The sequence below is a fragment of the Prionailurus viverrinus genome, chromosome A2 (genome assembly GCF_022837055.1).
Source record: "Prionailurus viverrinus isolate Anna chromosome A2, UM_Priviv_1.0, whole genome shotgun sequence".
Classification (NCBI taxonomy): domain Eukaryota; kingdom Metazoa; phylum Chordata; class Mammalia; order Carnivora; family Felidae; genus Prionailurus; species Prionailurus viverrinus.
The window spans coordinates 14,008,092-14,030,695 of record NC_062562.1 but is presented as its reverse complement, the minus strand read 5'-3'; the positions used below and the strand labels follow the sequence as shown (position 1 = coordinate 14,030,695).

The 22,604-nt window shown below is 47.2% G+C and overlaps 1 long non-coding RNA gene, 1 other non-coding gene and 1 pseudogene across 3 annotated transcripts; 2 read left to right on the top strand and 1 right to left on the bottom strand.

Annotated features, from left to right (window-relative positions):
• Positions 1 to 317: 317 nt before the first annotated feature.
• LOC125149344 (malignant T-cell-amplified sequence 1-like) lies at positions 318 to 5,330 on the bottom strand (annotated as a pseudogene).
• A 5,165-nt stretch (positions 5,331 to 10,495) lies between these two features.
• On the top strand, positions 10,496 to 21,777 carry LOC125160137 (uncharacterized). 2 transcript variants are annotated; one of them, XR_007150150.1, is made up of 3 exons: positions 10,496 to 10,850; positions 11,559 to 11,723; positions 18,165 to 21,777. It is a non-coding gene; the product is annotated as an uncharacterized LOC125160137 (long non-coding RNA). The 2 variants fall into 2 exon arrangements; XR_007150151.1 differs by lacking the exon at positions 18,165 to 21,777 and adding an exon at positions 15,838 to 16,153.
• On the top strand, positions 17,539 to 17,672 carry LOC125161388 (small nucleolar RNA SNORA70). The gene has a single exon (XR_007150592.1). It is a non-coding gene; the product is annotated as a small nucleolar RNA SNORA70 (small nucleolar RNA).
• Positions 21,778 to 22,604: the final 827 nt, after the last annotated feature.

Sequence of the window (22,604 nt, the reverse complement as noted above, 5' to 3'; positions counted from 1 at the left end):
CTCACAAGCCGTGAGCTCATGACATCAGCCGAAGTCAGATGCTTAACCGACTGAGCCACTCAGGCGCCCCCAAGGTACAGGTCTTAAGGAAAGTGACCTTGTCTTGTAGAGAGAGCTGTTTGCATGGTCTCCAAGCAAGGTGATAACAAACGCTGCTTTTCTTTTTTCCTTTTTTCTTCTTTTTTTTTTTTTTTAGTATCCACTGAATTTACTCAGCATAACCACAGAAGTATTGGCTTCATGCAGTCACACACCAACAAAAACACAAGACATAGCAGTATTATCCACATTTTGTCCAAGTGTATTTCTTTTGAGGCTCATTTATATATTCTCATATGCCACAGACCATCACTTAAATAATGGATATTTTTAATGCTAATTGCTTTCTTGACTTACTCAATATCTTCTGCAGATATCTTCATGATTCCCACACACAGAAAATGCTGATTTCCTTCCGCCATGATTGCAACGATCCTACGTACTACAACAGGGTAAAGCTTGGCTCCAGGAGACGTTAAGCCTGGACACATAATGTTTGCTCGACTGAGTACAAATGTGACGGCTCCTTTATCAACTTGCTGGGGCACCAGGATAAAAGGATATTTGTGGAGTAACCTTAGGGTTGGATAAAAAGGTCCTTCCCTTTGTCTAAAAATTAGTAAGTTTTACTGCAAGGATTTCTCTAAATCCATTTACTGCAAGGATTTCTCTTGGTTCATGGCACCGCACTATTCTGACAAGATCTTTCTTAGGCATTATATGATTAAGCCATGGTTCTCTACCTGGAAATTGTTCTATCGACTGGTTCTTAATACCCTTAATAACTGAGGTTTTCAACTGGATGCAGTTGGACACATTTTCTTTTTCATCACATTTCTTGAACACGTTCCAAGGTGAAGAGAGCGACGATGGGGAAGAGCCCAGAATGGGAAAAATTGAGTTAGGTAGGGTCGGGCAGACCCCCTTGCTCCGGGGAAAGCCGTCAGTGACAATAGGTGCTGTTGTCGTTATCCGGAAAGGGAGACAGCCAGCCGCACTTTACGGCTCTAACAAATACTGACTACTTCCGCACCTCTGAATTGGGTGGCTCTTTTGCTGGGTCGTTTGGGGCTACCAATTTCTTCCCAGAGCCGGTAGCTCAGAGGGCGAGGCTTGAGGAAAAAGAAGGGCTAGATCAATGGTTCTAGATGTAGGAAGAGAATGGAAAGATAGCGCTTGTTCTTAACAAGGACGGATGGGCCGTTTCTGCAGGCTCAGAGGAGTCTGGTTGACAGTTACCGGCATCCGGGGCGCCTGGGTGGCTCAGTCGGTTGAGCGTCCGGCTTCGGCTCAGGTCGTGATCTCACCGTCTGTGTGAGTTCAAGCCCCGCATCGGGCTCTGTGCTGACTGTTTCGGATTCTGTGTCTCCCCCCCACTCAAGAATAAAATTTAAAAACATTAAAATAAAATTTAATTTAAAAAATAAAATATTTTCTCACCAATAGATATCTCAGGGACTGAGAAGGTTTTTTGTTTAATTATTTATTTCTTTTGTTTAATTTTTTAATGTCTATTTTTTTTTCAACGTTTATTTATTTTTGGGACAGAGAGAGACAGAGCATGAACGGGGGAGGGGCAGAGAGAGAGGGAGACACAGAATTGGAAACAGGCTCCAGGCTCTGAGCCATCAGCCCAGAGCCCGACGCAGGGCTCGAACTCACGGACCGTGAGATCGTGACCTGGCCGAAGTCGGACGCCTAACCGACTGCGCCACCCAGGCGCCCCTATTTTTTTAATTTAATTTTTATTTATTTTTGAGAGAGAGAGAGAGAGAGCATGAGTGGGGGGAGGGCACAGAAAGAAGGAGGCGCAAAATCCAAAGCAGGTTCCAGGCTCTGAGCTGTCAACACAGAGCCGATGCAGGGCTTGAACTCATGAACTGTGAGATCATGACCTGAGCCAAAGTCGGACGCTTAACCAACTGAGCCACCCAGGCACCCTTAATTTTTTTAATGTTTATTTTGAGAGAGAGAAAGAGAAGGAGAGAGCACGAGCAGGGGAGGGGCAGAGAGAGAGAAGGAGAGAGAGACTCCCAAGCAGGCTGTGCGCTATCAGCCCAGAGCCCAACATGGGGCTCGATCTCACAAACTGCGAGATCATGACCTGAGCCAAAGTTGGAGGCTCAACTGACTGAACCGCCCAGGCTCCCCCCATCCGTAGCTTTTATTCTTACAAGTGTCTGCAATAAACAGTTTACCAATCAATCTTAGTCTATTTGGAACTAAAACCATAACATTGGCTTTTAATTTAAATACTGCAGTTTTCTACCTTGCCAAAACAGTAACTTTTAAACCTGTGTTTAAATCATCCAATGGCTTTTTAAAAGTTTATTTATGTATTTATTTGGGGAGAGGGAGGGAGGGAGAAAGAAAGAGCAGGCGAGTGGCAGAGAGAGAGGAAGAGAAAGAGAATCCCAGGCAGGCTCCATACTGTCAGCATGGAGCCCAACTCGGGGCTAGAACTCACAAACCGTGAGATGACCTGATCCGAAACCAAGAGTCAGATACTTAACCGACTGAGCCATCCAGACAGCCCTCATCCAATGGCTTTTTACCCAAAGCAGACATTTGTCTGCATCTTCAGAGACACTCCCAGAATATTCCCCAGAGGACAGGGAGGAGTTTGGGGGAACGTAGCCCTTCCCCTGTTGCCAAGCAGTGAGGGTGTTTATTGCCAAATGTTGACATTGAGAGAGCTTAGAGGCTGGTCCAGCTCATCTGGATGCAGAAATAATTTGTAGACCATCAAAATTCTCTGGCAGGTGCAGGCCCCACTTGAAAACAGTCCTAAATGCCAGTAGACCCAGGCAATTCCCCTGCCCCACTGCTCCCACCTACCAGAAACATAGGCCCACAGGACGCCAGAAGGGGACTGGACCCTCCAGGCCACTTGTCACCTCCCACCCTTCCTGACTCCTAGGCAGACAAGTCAAGCCACGTGCATCGGTTCAAGTACCCCAGTCACCTGGAACTCGGCCCAGAAGTTGTGGTCTGTGTGCAGCCAGACATCAGAATTATTTTAAGCTCTCCAAGTGATTCTAGGGCAGCACAGTTTGAGAACCACTTCTCCATGCCAGAGCTTAGCCAACGTTCATGCCAATCTGATTTTAGCAGGTAAAGGGGCTGAAGAAGACAAGCACACAGAGCTATGGAGTGTGGAGGGCACTTTACTCCTGGGTGCAAGGTCATGTGCAGGCTGTGTGACGGTGGGCAAGTCACCTGGCCTCTCTGGGCTGAGTCTCCTCGTGTCTAAAGTTGAATGGGTGCATTCACTGTCAGAGATCTGCTCCACCGCCAAGTTCTGGGCTTTTACCCTAAGGCCTGAAGGCCTCAGGTGATTGATGTTACCTGCTCCAAGTCGCTCCCTCCAAAGCAGGGTTCAGCTGGCTTGTCCTCGAGGCCATTTGAAAACTCTCTGCTCTTTTCTGGGGGTACAACCCTGGGGTTAATGTGGCAGAAGAGTCTCAGAAGCCCAAGTGGACTTTAGAACAAGAAGGGCATGGACTGGAGAAAATTGCCTATGGGAAGAGAGGTCCGTAACGATATCAGAGACGCCACTAGATGGGCTCAATCAATGAGTGGGATTTGGGAGAGAAGATAAGACTGAGCTTTCTGAGGGGGGTGACAGACTGAGTTGATAGAGCCCTTGTCCCTGGGATGTCTCTGTCTTCAACTCATCTGTAGTTCTACTTCTATTCATGAAACATCTTGTGATATGCATGTCAATAGGGCCTTTCTCTTTCTCCCAAATTAAAAACTTGTTTCCAGTAGATAGAAAGGTGTCTCCACTTGGACTGAGACTTCTAAATGCATCTGAAAGTTGCCCGAGGCTCTGAGCTCCGGTCATCACCCCATGTCTCTGTGATCATTGCACTGGGTCGGGGACCGATAGGAAAATCAGTTCCTTTCCAACATTTGTACTAACGTGTCCCAGTCTCCAAGAAGGCTATGCCTGCAAAGAGGGAACATAAGAGGTTACAATTCTATAACTAGACCATGGCCTTGATATAGAAGTGACTGACTCCTGGGGCGCCTGTGTGGCTCTGTCAGTTGAGCATCCGACTCTCGATTTCGGCTCCGATCATGATCTCACGGTTGGTGAGATCAAGCCCCGGCTCAGGCTCTGTGCCGATAGGGAGGAACCTGCTTGGGATTTCCTCTCTCCCACACTCTCTCCTTCTCTCTCACAATACATAAGTAAACTTTCGGGGCACCTGGGTGGCTCAGTCGGTTAAGCGTCCGACTTCAGCTCAGGTCACGATCTCGCGGTCCGTGAGTTCAAGCCCCGCATCGGGCTCTGGGCTGATGGCTCAGAGACTGGAGCCTGCTTCCGATTCTGTGTCTCCCTCTCTCTCTGCCCCTCCCCCGTTCATGCTCTGTCTCTCTCTGTCTCAAAAATAAAAATAAAACGTTAAAAAAGTTTTTTTTTTAATATATAAGTAAACTTTAAGAAAAAAAAAGCAACTGACTCCTTAACTACATCTGTGACTGAAGTGAGCCAGGCCACGTTTTGGACACAGGTGGGAAAGACGAGCAAAAGCAGATGCTCAAGGTCTAGTTGAGGAGGCAGGTGTGTCAGCAGGTGAGTTCAGTCAGTCCAGGGTCGCAGCGCTGACATGAAGTCTGTGCAGAATTGAGGGAGCAGGAGAGAGGCACGTCTGTAGGATTGGGCTTGAAGGGACAGCAAAGAGTCGGTTGTGCCTTTTTTTTTCCTTCTAATTTTAATTCTGTTTTCTAAGAATACAATTGAACATTTAGTAAAACTCTAAAAAACAGAAACAAAATACTTCCTTTTATCCTGGTTCCAAACCACTCATTGTTGCCCCCTTGTAAATAATCTTTGTTCTGAAACCGGAAGTGATCTATAGAATGTATTGTTTCCTCAACTTGGGAAGTGCATTGAAGAGGAATATAGTAGGCAGAGCAAAATTTAGAAAACTATGGCCAGTGTTGAAGGAATGGCGAGACCGGAATTCGTTGCAAGCCTTCGGCTACCCCACGAGCAGAGAATTGGGATGAAGTTATAGGAAGTTTTATATGAAGTTATAATAACAACGAAAGCTGGGAGGTCCCAGGGAAAATTGGAGGGAAAGAGAGTTCATCCTACAGGAAGGGCCAGGCTAGGACTGTCCTTCCATACAGCAGTCCCGGGAGCCTCTGGTGTGTGAAGTTACACCTGTCTGTCCGCATATCTGTAATGGTTGCCTGATCTGCGCTGAGATGATACAGGCCACACCCGCTGGCCCCGAGTTCCACATAAAGCCTGTTTGGTCATTCAGAATGCTCGACATCGCATCAAGATTCTCTGACATTTTAAAGAATAATGTCCCTGTCGCTTCGATGTGTTGGTTTCTTACTTTGTAAGAAGGCACTTCAACTAATAGCTTATTTAATCACTTACCACTCCCAAAAGGTTATTAAACCATTTCACACTCGAGAATTGTGAGGTTCCTAATGAAAACAAGGAATGGCACTGGGAAGGATATCAGGATTTCTTTATTTAAAAAAATTTTTTTTAATTAATTAATTTTTTTTTTGAGACACATAGAGACACAGAGCACAAGTTGGGGAGGGGCAGAGAGAGAAGGAGACATAGAATCCGAAGCAGGCTCCAGGCTCTGAGCTGTCAGCACAGAGCCTGACACGGGCCTCGAACTCACAAACTGTGAGATCATGACCTGAGCCAAAGTCGGACGCTTAACCGACTGAGCCACCCAGGCACCCCTCTTGATTTTTTTTTTAATGTTTATTTTTATTTTTGAGAGAGAGAAAGAGAAAGAAAACAGAGGAGGGGCAGAGACAGGACACAGGATCTGAAGCAGGCTCTGCAGTGGCAGCAGTGAATCCGATGTGGGGCATATACTCAGGAACCATGAGACCATGACCTGAGCCGAAGTCAGACGCTCAACTGACTGAGCCACCAAGGTGCCCCGAGGATTTCTTTTTATAATTATCTGAAAAGGTTGTCATCATGTGCCTTAGTAACAGTACAATCCTACCCAGTGATCCCATTATCCCTGGTCCTTGGCCATCCCGGCCCGTGTTACCAGGTGGTAACCCACAACCTGTGCTCATAAGAACAGAAAGAAATCAACTAAGAGCTGTCACCAGATGGCAGGCCCTGCTGCAGTCACAGGATGGGCCCAAATCCAGAGCAGATCCTAGGAGATGCTGATCAAAGAAATACTATCATACAAGCCTGAAGGAACACCTTGCCCTTTGAGCATTAAGAAATCTGAAAGCAAGCATGAACATAAACGAATACAATTTTAAGTTTTGTATTTTTTACGGTGAATAGTCATCATCTTCCCCAACGGCCTCTGAAGCCAATAGTCCTGATTAATTTTTTTAATGTTTGCTTATTTATTTTGAGAGAGAGAGAGAGAAAACAAGTGGGGAAGGGGCAGAGAAAGGGGGAACAGAGGATCCAAAGCAGGTTCTGTGCTAACAGCACAGGGGGCTCCAACTCATGAATCGCGAGATCATGATCTGAGCCCAAGTCGGATGCTCAACCAACTGAGCCATCCAGGCACCCCAGTCCTGATTATTATTAAAAAATCACAGGGGCGCCTGGGTGGTGCAGTCGGTTAAGCGTCCGACTTCAGCCAGGTCACGATCTCGCGGTCCGTGAGTTTGAGCCCCGCGTCGGGCTCTGGGCTGATGGCTCAGAGCCTGGAGCCTGTTTCCAATTCTGTGTCTCCCTCTCTCTCTGCCCCTCCCCCGTTCATGCTGTGTCTCTCTCTGTCCCAAAAATAAATAAACGTTGAAAAAAAAAATCACAAAGTTCTGGGGGCGCCCGAGTGGCTCTGTTGGTTAAGCGTCAGACTCCTTTTTTCTTTTTTTAATAACTATTTATTTTTGAGAGAGAGAGAGAGAGAGAGAGAGAGAGAGCAAACAGGGGAGGGGCAGAGAGAGAGGGAGACACAGCATCTGAAGCAGGCTCCACGCAGGGCTCAAACCCATGAACTGTGAGATCATGACCTGAGCTGAAGTTAGACGCTTAACCGACTGAGCCACTCAGGTGCCCCTAGCGTCAGACTCTTGATTTTGGCTCAGGTCAAGATGTCATGGTTGGTGATTTCCCTGCTTGGGATTCTTTCTCCCTCCCCCAACAAACAAACAAACAAACAAACAAACAAATCAACAAATCATTTTTTTAATCACAAAGTTGGATCAATGTTCTCCTTTTCAAAAACCATGTTCATATTCTCTCTGTGAAACAGAGCTATCTGCAAAGTCTTGAACCACAACATAACTTTGGCTAAGCAAAGCAGCATCTGAAAAGATATTTTTATTTTTTTTAATTTTTAAGTAATCTGTACACACAACCCCAAGATCAACAGTCGTGTGCTCCACGGACTGAGCCAGCCAGGCATCCCCAGAAAGATAATTCTTAAACGGGAAGAGTTGGGAATGTTTACATTTATTTTTTATTTACCCATGATAAGCAGTATTTCTGCCGTTCGAATGAAGCTTAAACCTTAGATTTAATCTATACAAATTAGGAGATTGAGATTAAATTCCTGATGCCCTATTGTAAATTCAATAAAGGTTAACATAAAACGATGCACAAAACAAACTTCAGTTGTTCCTGCCCTTCTTTTTGGAAGATCATTTGAGATTAAAAACACAAAACAAAACCCCACAGTGTCCCCCTTCTTTAATAACAATATTTTCAAAGTCTCTGTTAACTGAAACACTACAGAATAACTCACCAGATTTTTAAAAATCCGAAATCTGTTTTTATTTTATTTTATTTTTTTTTTAGTAATCTCTACCTCCAACATGGGGCTCAAACCCACAACCCTGAGATCAAGGGTTGCACTCCCCGCTGTCTGAGCCAGCCAGGCATCCCCTCCAAGCTTCTTATTGAAGGGAGTCAAAGTTCTAAACTAGTAGATGTGAAAAATTAAGTTGTGTTTAAAAAAGGAAAACCCTCAAGACTTAAACCTTAGACATAGTGAAGGTTAAGAATGCGTGCTTGTGGTGCGCCTGGGTGGCTCAATCAGTTGAGTGTCCAACTCTTGATCTCCGCACAGGTAGTGATCCCAGGGTTGTGGGATTGAGCCCTGCCTCGGGCTCCGTGTTGAGTGTGGAGCCTGCTTAAGACTCTCTCTCTCTCTCCCTCTGCCCCTCTCCCCTCCTCCCATACTCTCTCTAAAATTAAGGGGCGCCGGGGTGGCTCAGCTGGTTAAGCATCCGACTTTGGCTCAGGTCATGATCTCGTGGTCCGCGGGTTCCAGCCCTGTGTCAAGCTCTGTGCTGACAGCTCAGAGCCTGGAGCCTGTTTCAGATTCTTTGTCTCCCTCTTTCTCTGACCCTCCCCTGTTCATGCTCTCTCTCTGTCTCAAAAATAAATAAATGTTAAAAAAAATAAATAAATAAAATTAAAAAGAAGAAGGGGGAGGAAGGGGAGGAGGGGGAGGAAGAGGAGGAGGGGGAGGAAGGAGAGGAGGATAAGGAGGTAAATAGGATTCTGTTCAATATATATTCTTTTCAATATGGGATTTGAGTTTCCTGATATTTAAAAAAATTTTTTAAACGTTTATTTATTTTTGAGACAGAGAGAGACAGAGCATGAACGGGGGAGGGTCAGAGAGAGAGAGGGAGACACAGAATCCGGAAACAGGCTCCAGGCTCTGAGCTGTCAGCACAGAACCCGATGCGGGGCTTGAACTCACCAACCACGAGATCATGACCTGAGCCGAAGTCGGACGCTTAACCGACTGAGCCACCCAGGAGCCCCGAGTTTCCTGATATTTAAACATAATGTGCATATTTCATTTATATAGTACTTCCCCGAAAGAAAAAAAAAAGCACCACTTTATACAATACGTGGCCTATTGCTAATGCCCAGTGATTCACAGACTGTTGAAGCTGAACAAATCTTAGGATTTGAATTCAAAGATGGTCACCTTTTTTTTTTCCACACCCCATTTCAAAATGAAATATTCTGTGGAACTCTAATATTTAAAATAGATCATAGTTTGTTCCATAGACTATCGCTCTTTTCTTAAGTGATATAACTGCACAAAATATCTGGGGGAACAGGACAAGAAAAGGAGCAGTTTGTTTTCAACAAATATATTTAAGCTCTCCTTTTTCTTTTCATAAGGACAAGTACTTGGCAATAGAATTTTTCAGCAACGAAGTTACTTTTTTTAGTTTATTTATTTATTTTGGGGAGGGGAGGGACAGAGAGAGAGGGAGAGAGAAAATCCCAGGCAGGCTCTGCACTGTCAGCACAGAGCCCAACGTGGGGCTGGAACCCACCACTTGTGAGATCATGACCTGACCTGAAATCAAGAGTCTGGTACTTAACCGACTGAGCCACCCAGGTGCCCCAATAAATTAAAAAAAAAAAAAAAAAAAAAAAGCCTGTCAGTGTCCACTGTATTAGCAAAGTATATTTCAAGATAAATGAGGGGCACCCGGGTGGCTCAGTCAGTTAGGTGTCTGACTTCAGCTCAGGTCATGATCTCAGGGTTTGTGGGTTCGAGCCCCGCGTCAGGCTCTGTGCTGACAGCTCAGACCCTGGAACCTGCTTGGGATTCTGTGTCTCCCTCTCTCTCTGCTCCTCCCCAACTAGTACTCTGTCTCTGTCTCTCAAAAAATAAAATAAAAACGATTAAAAAAATTAAAATCACAAAATAGATGAAAAGGATAAGGTCAATGAGACCAAAGATGGAATGCCCAGTTTGTAAGCGGCCCCAGGTGTATGAGAATGAAAGAAGCTACAAGTAACTAGGATTCTTCACAGCTCCATTGGAGAAGACAGACGTGACAGCTACAAGTAGGTAGCTATTGTATTTTCTATTGTACATAGTGACTTATGTAGTGAGGGTGGGATCCCTAAAAACACTGCAAGATACAGAAACAACCAAATGGCTCCTACGAAACAATTACTGCAGCACATTGGAACGGGAATGGAGTAAGCAAAATGTCAGACCCACAAAATCTAAGCAGAAGACCCTGAACCTCAAGGAGCACCCAACGTCCAGCACTTCCCGGGAGTTGTAGGCCTTCAGCCCAGCAAGCAGCCTCAGTCTCCTCTTGGGGAAGAGAGGCCCCGCCTTCCGCCCCGCCCCCCGGAGTACTAACGGCCGTCCCGCCTCGCTCAAGGGAGCGTCGGTCTCCCGAGAGCCCCGCCCCCCAGAGACCCAGCGCAGCCCAGCGGGCCCGGGACAGCCTGATTCGAGATGTGATCGTGATAGAGCATCTTCACGAATTTCCGATGGCGCGATTTGTTGTGGCCAAAGCTGGATTTCTCGCAGGCCAGCAAGTGCCACACCTCCGGAAGCCTGAGGCGAGCTGGCCAGGGGTACAACCTGGCCTCCAAGAACCCAGCGCGTCCCGCCCTTCCCGCTGCCTCGCTCCGCCCCTATTCGCCACGCCCCCACTCGCCACGCCCCTCGGACATGCGCAGTGCCGCCGGTAGGGGTGGGGCTAGCGGCTCGCTCAGGCCTGGCGGTTGGGGAGGCGGTTTAGAACGCATGAGGAAGCTCCTAAGCCGGTATTTGAAACGGAAACTCATCGGTTAAAATAGAAATACCGGTACGTGGAAAGCTGGAACTTGTCTTTTCGAAGCCACCGTTCCCGTCATCACCTCTGCCTCTCCGGGTTCCCATAATCGTCCTTATGGACCGCTGGTCGTGTGGTTGCCTGCAGAACGCCTCCTGGACCCCCGGCTGGTTGAACTCCCAATACCTTGTCAGGCCTCTTAGAGGGACTGTTCAGTGCAGTACTGTGAACAGAACCATCACAGTGGAGACGCCCATTGCTGCACACACATAGGCACCTCCGGCGCGCAGGTCAGTGACCTCCTAACCCCCTTGGGGGACCACGCCCAAGCCACTTCCCTGACTCGCAGGTGGGAGTCCCAAGTGGCTGATTATTTTATTTCGGACCTCTTGGCCTAATTCACACCGGCCAGCTGGACCAGAAGCTCCCGTTCATCCTTCCCAAAACGTCAGGGAGGTTTGTGGAGGGGATCCTTTGGAACCCCTTATAAATATCTTTTTTTTTTTTTTAAGTTAATATACGAATTGTGAAAGAGAGCGAGCATGAGCAAGGGAGGGGCGGAGAGAGACAGAATCCCAAACAGGCTCCGGGCACTCAGCGCAGAACTAGACTCAAACCTGAGATCGTGACCTGAGCTGAAATCCAGAGCCCCACACCTGAGGGACTGAGCCACCCAGGCACCCCTCTTTTTTTTTTTTTTTTTAATATTTATTTGAGAGCACGCCCAGCAGAGGGGCGGGGGGGATGGGGAATGGGGGGAGAGAATCCTAAGCAGGCTCCATGCTGTCAGTGCAAAGCTGCAGATTCCTGCTCAATCTCAGGAATCGTGAGATCAGGACCTGAGCCCAAATCAAGAGTCAGTGGCTTAACGGACTGAGCCACCCAGGGGCCCCTAAATATCCCTTTTTAAATATCCTTTCAGAATACAGAATAATTAAAACAATCTGTCGCTGTTGGGAGTTGTAGTGATAATTTTCTTATGTCATTTTTCTATTTAGTTTTTCTGGTTAACTCCAATTACGAGGTCACGACACACATCTCCAGCTAATTTATGCACAGCTCCAATTCTGTGCAGGGAGGATGCAAAACGGCAAACTATCCATGGTAGGACTTTCTGGAGCATCAATTCTATAAGATTTGGAAGAAATGAAGTCATTTCCAAGGTAAGTAATTGAAAACTTAAAACTAAGACAAGACTGGAAAGTCCTATGCCATTAGCGATGGTCCATAATCTATGCCTGAAATGTCAGACTTTCTCTAAGAAGAGACCCTAAGGATAACTTATTTCCCATTAGTTTTTTTTTTTAATTTTTTTTTCAACATTTATTTATTTTTGGGACAGAGAGAGACAGAGCATGAACAGGGGAGGGGCAGAGAGAGAGGGAGACACAGAATCGGAAACAGGCTCCAGACTCTGAGCCATCAGCCCAGAGCCTGACGCAGGGCTCGAACTCACGGACCGCGAGATCGTGACCTGGCTGAAGTCGGACGCTTAACCGACTGCGCCACCCAGGCGCCCCTCCCATTAGTTTAAACAGAAAAAATTATAAGTCCCATCAAAAAACCCGACCAATTTTGTGGCATCTGGCTGGCTCAGTCGCTAGAGCCCCTCGATCTCGGGCTCGGGAGTTAGAGCCCCACGTTGGGAGTAGAGTTTACTTAAAAATTAAATTTAAAAAATAGTCATTGGCATACAGGTGCTTTGTGTGCACTAGCAGTGGCTACTTGTAGACCAATAACGTCAGATGTTGTACATCTTGCCAACACTCCAAAGTGTGATTGGCCTGCAGGTTGTATTTGGAAGCAACGTGGAACTTTTTCTCAAGCCGTTTAAAATGTATTTTTGGGGGGGCGCCTGGGTGGCTCAGTCGGTTGAACGTCCGACTTCGGCTCAGGTCATGATCTCACGGTTTGTGAGTTCGAACCCCGCGTCGGGCTCTGTGCTGACAGCTCAGGGCCTGGAGCCTGCTTCGGATTCTACGTCTCCCTCTCTCTCTGCCCCTCCCCTGCTCACACTCTGTCTCTCTCTCAAAAATAAAGATTTAAAAAAATTTAATAAAATGTATTTTTTTAAAGACTCAATATAAACTTTATATACATATCAGCTAAAACTGTTGAGAGGGAAATAACTTCTATGCTATGTATTGAAAATGAAAACATTCTTCCAGGAAAACATAATTGGGGGGTATATTCTGTGGGTATGCCTGTATTATGAACTAGATGGCAAAAATCCCATTTATTTTATTTTTTAAATATATTTTTTAAAGTTTATTTATTTTGAGAGAGAGAGTGCGTGCAAGTGGGGGAGGGGGGTAGAGGATCTGAAGAGTGCTCTGTGCTGAAAGCAGAGAGCCCGATGTGGGGCTCAAACCCGTGAACCGTGAAATCGTGACTGAGCTGAAGTCAGATGCTTAACCGACTAAGCCACCCAGGTGCCCCCAAAGCCCATTGATTTTAAAGACTTTAAAGATGAAAGCTATAACTTCAAGTAAACTTGGCGCTGAGAAGTCCTTTCAGCTTATGACCCCAGAGTTCTGCAGTCCTGTGTCAGTAATGATCCCTTGCCAACATTGGCATACAAAGGTGCCCTAATGTTGTGCATTAACACAGACCTCCTTTGACCCCAGAGGCCTCTCCATTTCCCATTTTCGTCTGCTCCTTTCAAGAACCTCTCCTCTCCTCTCCTGAACCCATTCCATTCCAGCTTTCCTCCACACCATTTTGCTTTCATGGTGTCACCAATGTTTTCCATTTTGCTAAATTCAAGATTCGGTTTTTGTTCTCTCAGTCTTATAGCTGCATTTGAAACACGATTGAGCACTTCTTTCCTCTGGATTCTCAAGTTCCACCCCCCCCCCCCCCGCCCCCGATTCCCACCCATCTTACTCTATCTTCCTTTTATTCCTCCTCCTCCTCCTCCTCCAGATCTCTGGGACCCTCAGCTCCCTTCTCTTTCTTGTGGGCCCTCTCTTCTCAGAGCAAACCTACAGAGCCTCCCAGCTTTGAATACCATCTATCTGCTGAGAACCCCTAGGCCTGGGTCTTCTTTTCTGAGGGGAGCACTCAGGAGCCATCATTGACTCTCTTTCCCTTCCCACCCCACCACATGCAGTCCTCCAACAAGTCCTCTTGACATGCATCCTGATTGCAGCCTCTTCTCATTGCATCCATTTCTACAACCAGTTTCAGCCACTGTCCTCTCTTACTGATCTTCTGCAAACACTGCCTTCCAAACTAGCTTCCTGCTTCCCTCTATACTCTCCCGCAGTCCATTCTCCAGTCAGCATCCACAGTGCTCCATAAAAACACATGAAGGGGCGCCTGGGTGGCTCAGTCAGTTAAGCGTCCGACTCTGGCTCAGGTCATGATCTCGCGGTTCGTGAGTTCGAGCCCACCGTCAGGCTCTGTGCTGACAGCTCGGAGCCTGGAGCCTGCTTTGGATTCTGTGTCTCCCTCTCTCTGCTCTGCCCCTGCTCATGCTCTCTCTCTCTTTCTCTCTCTCTCTCTTTCTCTCTCTCTCTCTGGATTCTGTGTCTCCCTCTTTCTGTTCCGCCCCTGCTCATGCTCGCTCGCTCTCTCTCTCTCTCTCTCTCTCAGAAATAAAGAAACATTTAAAAAAAAAATTTTTTTTTTTTAAACATGAAAAACAGGGGTGCCTGGGCGGCTCAGTCGGTTAAGCAGCTGACTCTTGATTTTGGTTCAGGTCATGATCTCATGGTTTGTTGAATTGAGACCCACATCAAGCTGTGTGCTGACAGCATGGAGCCTGCTTGGGATTCTCTCTCTCCCTCCCTCTCTGCCTCTCCCATGTGCAAGCTTGCTCTTTCTCTCTCTCTCAAAATTAAATAAACAAACTTAAAAAAAAAAAGAGAAAACCATCATATATGTTAACCCCAAGCCCCACCCCCCACAGACACCCCACTCCCCCTCCACTCCCTCCTGTCCCCATTTAACCCTCTCACTGGCTTCTCACTGCAATAAAATAAAAGCTTAGGTAACCAGATAACCTGACCCCTGCCTACCTTTTTGACCTCATCTCCTCTCCTTGCTTGTTCATACTACTGTGTGTCAGATTTTCTGGTATCTAGAGCTGAAAGCAATCTTAACTGAGAAACAGTAAATCATAGAATCTATTGAGCATGGGAGGCTTGGAAAGAAATGTATTAAGAGAGAATGAAGGGCCCAAAATGGTTTTAAAAAAACACAAAAGCATACAAAACAATGAAAACATAACTGATCTGTATGTATATACCCAAAAGAATGTCTCAACAAAGTGAATGTTTAGAAACCAAGCCAGCGTCAAAGAAATGGAAATACCTTTGATTATATTTTAAAAACAAAAAAATATATATTTAGTAAATATAAAAGGACAAATATTGAACACATTATATTTCTGGCCCATAATGCAATACAATTAGAAGTAACAGAAATAGGGAATTTAAAGATGCTCAGCTTGGAGCTCCTGGGTGGCTCAGTTGGTTGAGCATCTGACCCTTGGTGTCGGCTCAGGTCATGTTCTCACAGTACATGGGATTGAGCCCTGCATGGGACTCCCCACTGACAGCATGGAGCCTTCTTGGGGTTCTCTCTCTCCGCCCCCCCCCCCCTCTGCTCCTCCACCACTCATGCACATGTTCGCAAATAAATACACATTAAAAAAATTTTTAAATGCTCAATTCTTTGAAAATGTTAAGATATTCTTTTAAATAAATTAATGCCTGGGTCAGGGTGCAAATCCCAAGCACAACTGCAGTGCCTACAAATATATGTGCTTGTAAATACACCATACCCAGCTATATGCAGGGTGATAAGAGAGCTCTCTGGCTCAGAAGCTTCTGTTGTAACCAGGTCATGTTAAGCTCTGCCACAGAGTCCTTTAACATCATCTTATTACAAAAGCGAGCAACAGTGAAGGCAGTACTAGGAACTATAACTATTACAGATGCCTAATAAGTAGGACTGTGTTCTACTGGGCCTGACCTTGACCTCAGGATCCTTTCCAGCCAGGGCTCCAGGCCACACCACTAACGGATCTGTGTTACATACAAGCTCAAAACTGCCCTCCCAACAGCAGGCAGCCTGGAAACCGGCACGTGCAGCTGCAGTAGAAAAAAATGATGGCCCTCACGTGAGGACTCAGGATCCCAAAAGTTCTGGTCAGACCTCAGCTTCAAATCTGCCTCACCCACAAAACACTCCCGACCCTCACCTTGGCTATACATAGCAGTCTCTTCTGAAATTTCCCTGCAATTCCTTTTTTTCGTAACTCCCTTGCAGGCAAAAGAGGAGAAACACTACTTGGGGAGCACTGTTATGTGCCAGGACTATGATCATCAAGAAGGCGGAGGCCACAGGATTGCACCTCAACCCTGGGGACCTGCCAAAGAAGAACTGCCACCAAATTTTCAATCGAGGACCCTTCCAGAACTCTTCAGTGACCTCACCGAGCGGTGTGCCTCTGGAAAAAACTCAACGCTCACCCTAAATGAGATGTCTCTTCCCCATGCCTGGGAGGATAGGGGATAGATCCTCTAGGGGCGGATGCCTGGGCACAGATGTGACCCAGCAGCTCTGGAGCGAGTGGGTGTACTCAGGCGAGTTCTAGTTAATTTGTTCATGAATAAAAAGCACTGGGATAGGGAAAAGGGCTCTTGAGTCCAGTAAGTGAATTTTATTTATTTTTTTAATTTTATTTATTTATTTATTTATTTATTTATTTATTTATTTATTTTTTAACGTTTATTTATTTTTGAGACAGAGAGAGACACAGCATGAACGGGGGAGGGTCAGAGAGAGAGAGGGAGACACAGAATCTGAAACAGGCTCCAGGTTCCTGAGCTGCCAGCACAGAGCCCGACGCAGGGCTTGAACTCACAGACCGTGAGATCATGACCTGAGCCGAAGTCGGACGCTTAACTGACTGAGCCACCCAGGCGCCCCAGTAAGTGAATTTTAAATATACAGGAGTTTATCCGCAAGACATCAGTCTACATTTGCTCTCTAGCTAGTAAGATTTTGACAGGAGGCAGGAGAAGAGCAGGAAGGCCACCCTGCTGGGCACCACCGTAGATGCGTTTAGATCCGGATCAGGCTCCCACACCAGGGGGCCCACCTGTGTGCTAACCGGCCTACAAGGCACTGTCCCTCGGGCTGAACAGGGCTCCATACAACCTCAGTGTTGCCAGCACTCTGGACAACTTCATTTTTCTTTCATATTTTTGAGGTAGAATTTGTACTCAGGACCGTGTCCTGCGTATGCAGAGGACTTAGGGGCCCGCAAACAAGCGAATTCACAAGAAGCTCTGAAGATTACCGCACAAGTGTTCGGTGTCGTCTTGTGTATTACTGAATTGTCCATTAATCAAGAGACTCGGTGTAACAACCTCAACAGGATGTCAAAAGCAGGACTGCAGAAGCCCCAGGCCTGAGCCAAGGGAGGCCGTAGACCCAAGATTCAACACACGTGCTCCGGACACTAGCTCTGCGATTGTGCAAACTGCTTAACCCCATTCAACATTCATTTCCTAGTCTGGTAAATGAGGACTTTTACCTAAAAGGGATTGAAATGGTGTAGAAGGTCTGGGGCCACTAGTAAATGCTACTGGTATTTGTTGGTGTTAATATTACTATTATCAAACCTGCTGAAGGAAGTGACAGCCCAGTGTTCTCTGAGACAAACATGAATGAGAACCAGTTGTGTCAATAATCACCTCCCACAATCCAGCATTAAGAGCAACTCAGGGGTGCCTGGGTGGTTCAGTCGGTTAAGGATCTGACTTCGGCTCAAGTCATGATCTCATGGTTCATGGGTTCGAACCCTGCATCGGGCCCTGTGCTGACAGCTCAGAGCCTGGAGCCTGCTTGGGATTCTGTGTCTCCCTCGCTCTCTGCCCCTCCCTCGCTCACTCGCTCTCTCGTTCACTCTCTCTCAAAAATAAACATTAAACAGAATTTAAAAGCAACTCAAAATAGATGTCAATGCAGCCAATTAAGCCGACTGTGCTCTTTCCCCATGGGAGCCCAGTGTGCAATGGCTGCAAACAGTAGCCTCCTTGGTAGTGTATGCAGCCTGTTGATTGTACAGGTTGCCCTAAGGGACCTTGGAGACAGCCCTTTCCAGTGGACATTGAGGTGTGGCCTCATGCCACAGTCTAGGCTCCAGTCTAGGCTCCAGACAGGTATGTGGGGTGTATTTGGAAAGCCCCAGGGCACAGTGGCCAGGGTCCACATTGGCCAAGTGATCATGTCCATTCGCACCAAGTTGCAGAATAAGGAGCATGTGATTGAGGCCCTACGTAGGGCCAAGTTCAAGTTCCCTGGCCGCCCGAAAAATCCACATTTCCAAGAAGTGGGACTTTAACGCGGATAAATTTGAAGACATGGTGGCTGAAAAGCTGCTCACCCCAGATGGCTGTGGGGTCAAATATATCCCTTATCATGGTACCTTGGACAAATGGAGGGCTCTGTGGTCATGAGAACCTCGGCACTGCCCCTTCTGTATTCATGCCCACCAATAAGTCCTACTTCCCGTCTTAAAAAAAAGAAAATGGATGTTAAATCCCTTCCCATTAAATGTGTTTTTTTTATTGTGTTTATTTCTACAGAAGCATCTCCCATCCCTGATAAACACAGAAGACGAGAGAAAAGAGTAGGAGGGAAGAAGTACCCCAGGACAACAGTCCAGTCTCTGAAGATTCACCCAGGTTGGGACAGAGGACCTGCCTGAAGCCAGGACCAGCCTCTCCTCTTATCTCCCCGGTGGCACCCAGCCATCCTTTAAGTTCACCATTATTTTTTGATTCAGTGCTTTTTGAATGCTGTGGAAGCACAGGTACTCCCTTGATTTGAATCCCATGCAGGCCACCTTGGCAGTCTGCACCTGCCATCCTTCCCTGCCCGTGGTCCTCGGTGTCCCCACATACAAGCCGTAAGCTCCTTGCACCACTCCCGTCCCCACGGCTGTCTGTGTCAGCCCTGGCCCACCTCCCACACCTGCTGCTGGGCTCTGTGGAGCTCAGGATCTTCTTGCTGCCCATATGAAAACAGTCTTTGGTTTTGTCCCTTCTTTGGCTATCCACCATGTGAGCTTTCATTGGCTTCATTGTGGTTTAAGGGCCACATCAGTTCTTTCCAGGTGGCCTGAAACACGGGATCTGCCTGAGTAAGAAGTTGAAGAAGCTCCCAGCAGCCCAGTCAGCCTTGGGGGGGTGCCAGAGGGAGAGGCTGGGGTCCTATCACCGAGCCACACAGCATGGAGGGAGTTGCCAGTTGTAGGACAAACCCTGGGGGCAGCTGGTTCCGTGTGGGGCATCACCACTGCTGCTGATGCTGTGGGTGGAGGGGAGGCCCCAGGGTCACACTGGGGACTGTGCTGGGGAAAGGGATGGTCCTTGTGTCTTGGTGGGGGACTGGCAGGCACTTTGGTTGGGCTGCTGGCCTTCCACTGACTCCCGGTGCTCCCCAGGCCGCTGACTTTCTGAGTTACAGGACACAGCAGAGGTGGGCAGGCCCACCGAAACCAGGCTCCTCCAGGTTGGCAGAGACCCTGGGCTGAAGCCTGTGGGAGCGGGAAGGACAGCAACTATTGGCAGGATCAGCTGAAGGCAGAGGCTTCGCAGCAATGGTCCACCCTCCACCTTGGGGCTCTTGCAGCCTAGGATCAGGTAGTTGGCCATCACTTCCTCTTAATTCTGGCCCATCAGCAGGTCCCAGATCTGGTCCCACTCATAGCCCACAGATAATGTCACCTCAGTTCTGCCAGGGATCCTTGTAGTCAGGGAGTGGCTCACTGTAAGGCTTTAGTAGTTCTGCTTCACGGGCCATGGTCATCCATGGGTCCTTCATGGTTTCCTCTAAAGCGCTTCTCTCACTGGGACTGAGGGGCAGGAATCTCTCTAGTAGGTCTCCCACGCTCCACAGACGTGGAAAGGGGAACGTGGCATATCCTGCTCAGCACCCACTCCCACAGCTCCCTGAAGTCCTGCCAAGGCAGGGACCTGCTGGTCACTGGACAGTCATTGTATAGAGGATGGCTCCAGGCTCCACCCATCTCCTATGAGACTGTTGTACTCTTGGTATAAGGGGGACTGCCACAGAAGGGGGTCAGCTTATGGCCGGCAGTGAACTCATTGCTGAATCCAGAGTATGCGACCTTGATGTTCGGGTCAGATTCCAAAAGCAGGCTCTCTGGCTTTAGGTCCCTGTGGATGATACCTTCCTGGTGGTGGTACTACACAGTGGACGCTATCTGGCAGAATCTGCCTCGGGGCTCCCCCTTTCTCATGCAGGCATAGCGCATTCAAACACCTGTCCTTCGCTAGTGGACTCCGTGACCGGGTCGCCTGCTTCCATGGTGCCAGTGACCTCAAGCAGTTTCACGACTCGGGGGTTGTGATTCAGGGCCTTCATGCTCTGGACTTCAAGGAATAGTCTCTGGAGGCTGGAGGAGCCCTGCTGACTCTTGTTAATGACCTTCATGGACGCCTCTGTCCCACTCGGGCTGTGCCAGACCAACCCCACCTGGGCAAAGCTGCCCTGGCCAACGGTCCTGAGGAGCCGGTGGTGGTTACTGTGGCTCTCCCGGTCACGGGATGGCCACAAGGCCCCGCAGCTCAGTGACTCACTTGCTAGGAATGCTAACTAAAAGTGCCCCCTAACAGTACTAACAAACTAAATAAAGATGGGAAAGAACAGAAAAAATGAGAAAAGAGAGGGAAAAAGCAAAACTGTGGCCAAAAGTCCCTCAGGTCCCCAGACACCAGCTTCCTGGCCTAAAAAAACCAAAACATGTAGGCCTGGCCAAGGGCTAATACAGAGAGGTGCTTAGGATTTTCTCTCGATGGCTCTTCTTGAGATCAGTGCAAGAAATGCACCTGTAAGGCTGGGGATAATTCACAGTGGTTTTCCCACTTGGTTCTCAGGCACCCTTTACTCTTAAAAGCGCGGGGGAGGGATGCCCCCAGAGGCTTTTTTGTTTACGTGTCTTATAGTGATTGATACATACCTTACTAGAAATTAAAACCTGAAGGATGCTTCAGTAGCCTTTTCATGTCTAGTTTGGGAATCTGTAATAATTTTTGATGTTTAAAGAAAGCCATGATATCTATACTTAGAATAATTCAATTCCTTTTTCTTTAAACTCTGGATGATCGGTCTCAAAATGATACCACAATTTAACTGGCTTCACAATAGCCAATGACAAAGACTCTCCCTGACTGAACTTGAGTCGTTCTCCTCTAGGTCTGGACCTTGCAGCCTGCCCTTGTCTGGCCTGCATCACCCAGTTGTAGCAAGAACCTTGCCAAGTCAGTTTAAAGAGAACTCCCCACCCTCAATATCTCATAACATTCTTCACACACACACCCCACCTTTGGTGTCTGTGAAATAATAGAAAATATATATTGGTCTCTGTCCCTGGTTCTTGGCACAGGCTGCTGAAAGCCTTCTAATTTCCTAAGTGTTAAGACACTAGGAGCATCTCGTTTTCTAATATTTGGTCTTTAACCCCAGTTCCTGATTCAGGGCTCCTAAATTCCTTGGAATATCCTGGGTGGTAGGAATGTCTTGTTCTAATGAGGCAACTCTGGATGGGCTCCTGGATGACTCCCGGAGGGGAGTCTTTCTGACTGTTAGCAAAAGGCCAAGCCATGATTAGAAGCTTGGAATTTTCAGCTCCATACCCCCTCCCCAATCCTCCAGAAAGGGGAAAGGGGCTGGAAGTGGAGTTAATGATCTGTCATGCCTACGTGAGGAAGCCTCCATAAAAATCCCAACAGTATGGGGTTCAGAGAGTTTCCATATGGGTGAACACATCCACACTGGGAGCGTGATGTACCCCAACTCCATGGGGACAGAAGTTCCTGTGCTCGGGACCCTCCCACACCTCACTCCATGTATCTCTTCATCTAACTGATCGTGTATCCTTTATCACATCCTTTAATAAGTGTAAGCGGAAGTGACTGGGTTTTCCTTTGTATGGCATCTGACCACCCTGGCCTGCCCACAGCAAGAATCCTGTTAGATCTGTTTAACTAGAATCCTGCCATCCCTGAGGTTTCCTTAGTAGTTTTCCATCTACTGACCCCAACCCTGCTCCTTGGCTATAAACCCCCACTTTGTGCTCTACTGGGGATGGGTTCCAGTTCTATACTGAGGCCTCTTTTTCCCCCTATTGCGGTAATTCCTGAATTAAACTTGCTTTTACTGCTTTAACTACTACTGTCCTGCTCTGGGTTTGTTTATTGTTTTTTTTTTCTTAACACAGTAGGGATATATTCTGTTGCATAAGACACAACAAGGTACATTATTGACTTCTTTTCTAAGAGAGGAAGAGTACACACACAAGCAGAAGAGGGGCAGAGAGAGAATCCCAAACAGTCTCTATGCCATGAGTATAGAACTGACGCGGGAAGCTCGATCTCATGAACCCTGAGATCATGACCTGAGCCGAGTTCAAGCTGTTTAACTGACTGAGCCACCCAGGCTCCCCTGTTATTAACTTCTACAAAGCTGAAGGGAAGTTAGCTTTCATCATATTTTTATTTCTTAGTTACAAATTTTGCCCAGAGTCTTTGGAGTAGATTTCTCCCTTCCGTAAGCCAGAGAACTTGCTATGTCCATTGCAGTATCCTTAAATGTAAATGTTGAGGGGAGCCTGGGTGGCTCAGTTAAGCATCTGACTTTGGCTCAGGCCATGATCTCTCAGTTCATGGGATCAAGCCCTGCTTTGGGCCCTGCGCTGACCCCCAGGAGCTTGCTTGGGATTTTCCCTCTCCCTCTCTCTCTCTGCGCCCACACCCCCCCCCCACTCAGGCTCTCTCTCAAAATAAATTAACTTTTTAAAAATGTAAAATATTATTTGAAAGACAGAGCGCAGAGGAATCATTGAAAATATTGACGTGAACAAGTTATTAATTTAATATGTTCATTGAAAACTACTTAAAAATCTACGACTCAAGGAACTTCAGTTAGGTAGAATGAATCAATATTGTTAACCTTTATGGGTGTTTTTCAGTAAATATTAACTGATCCTCCCAATGGGCCAG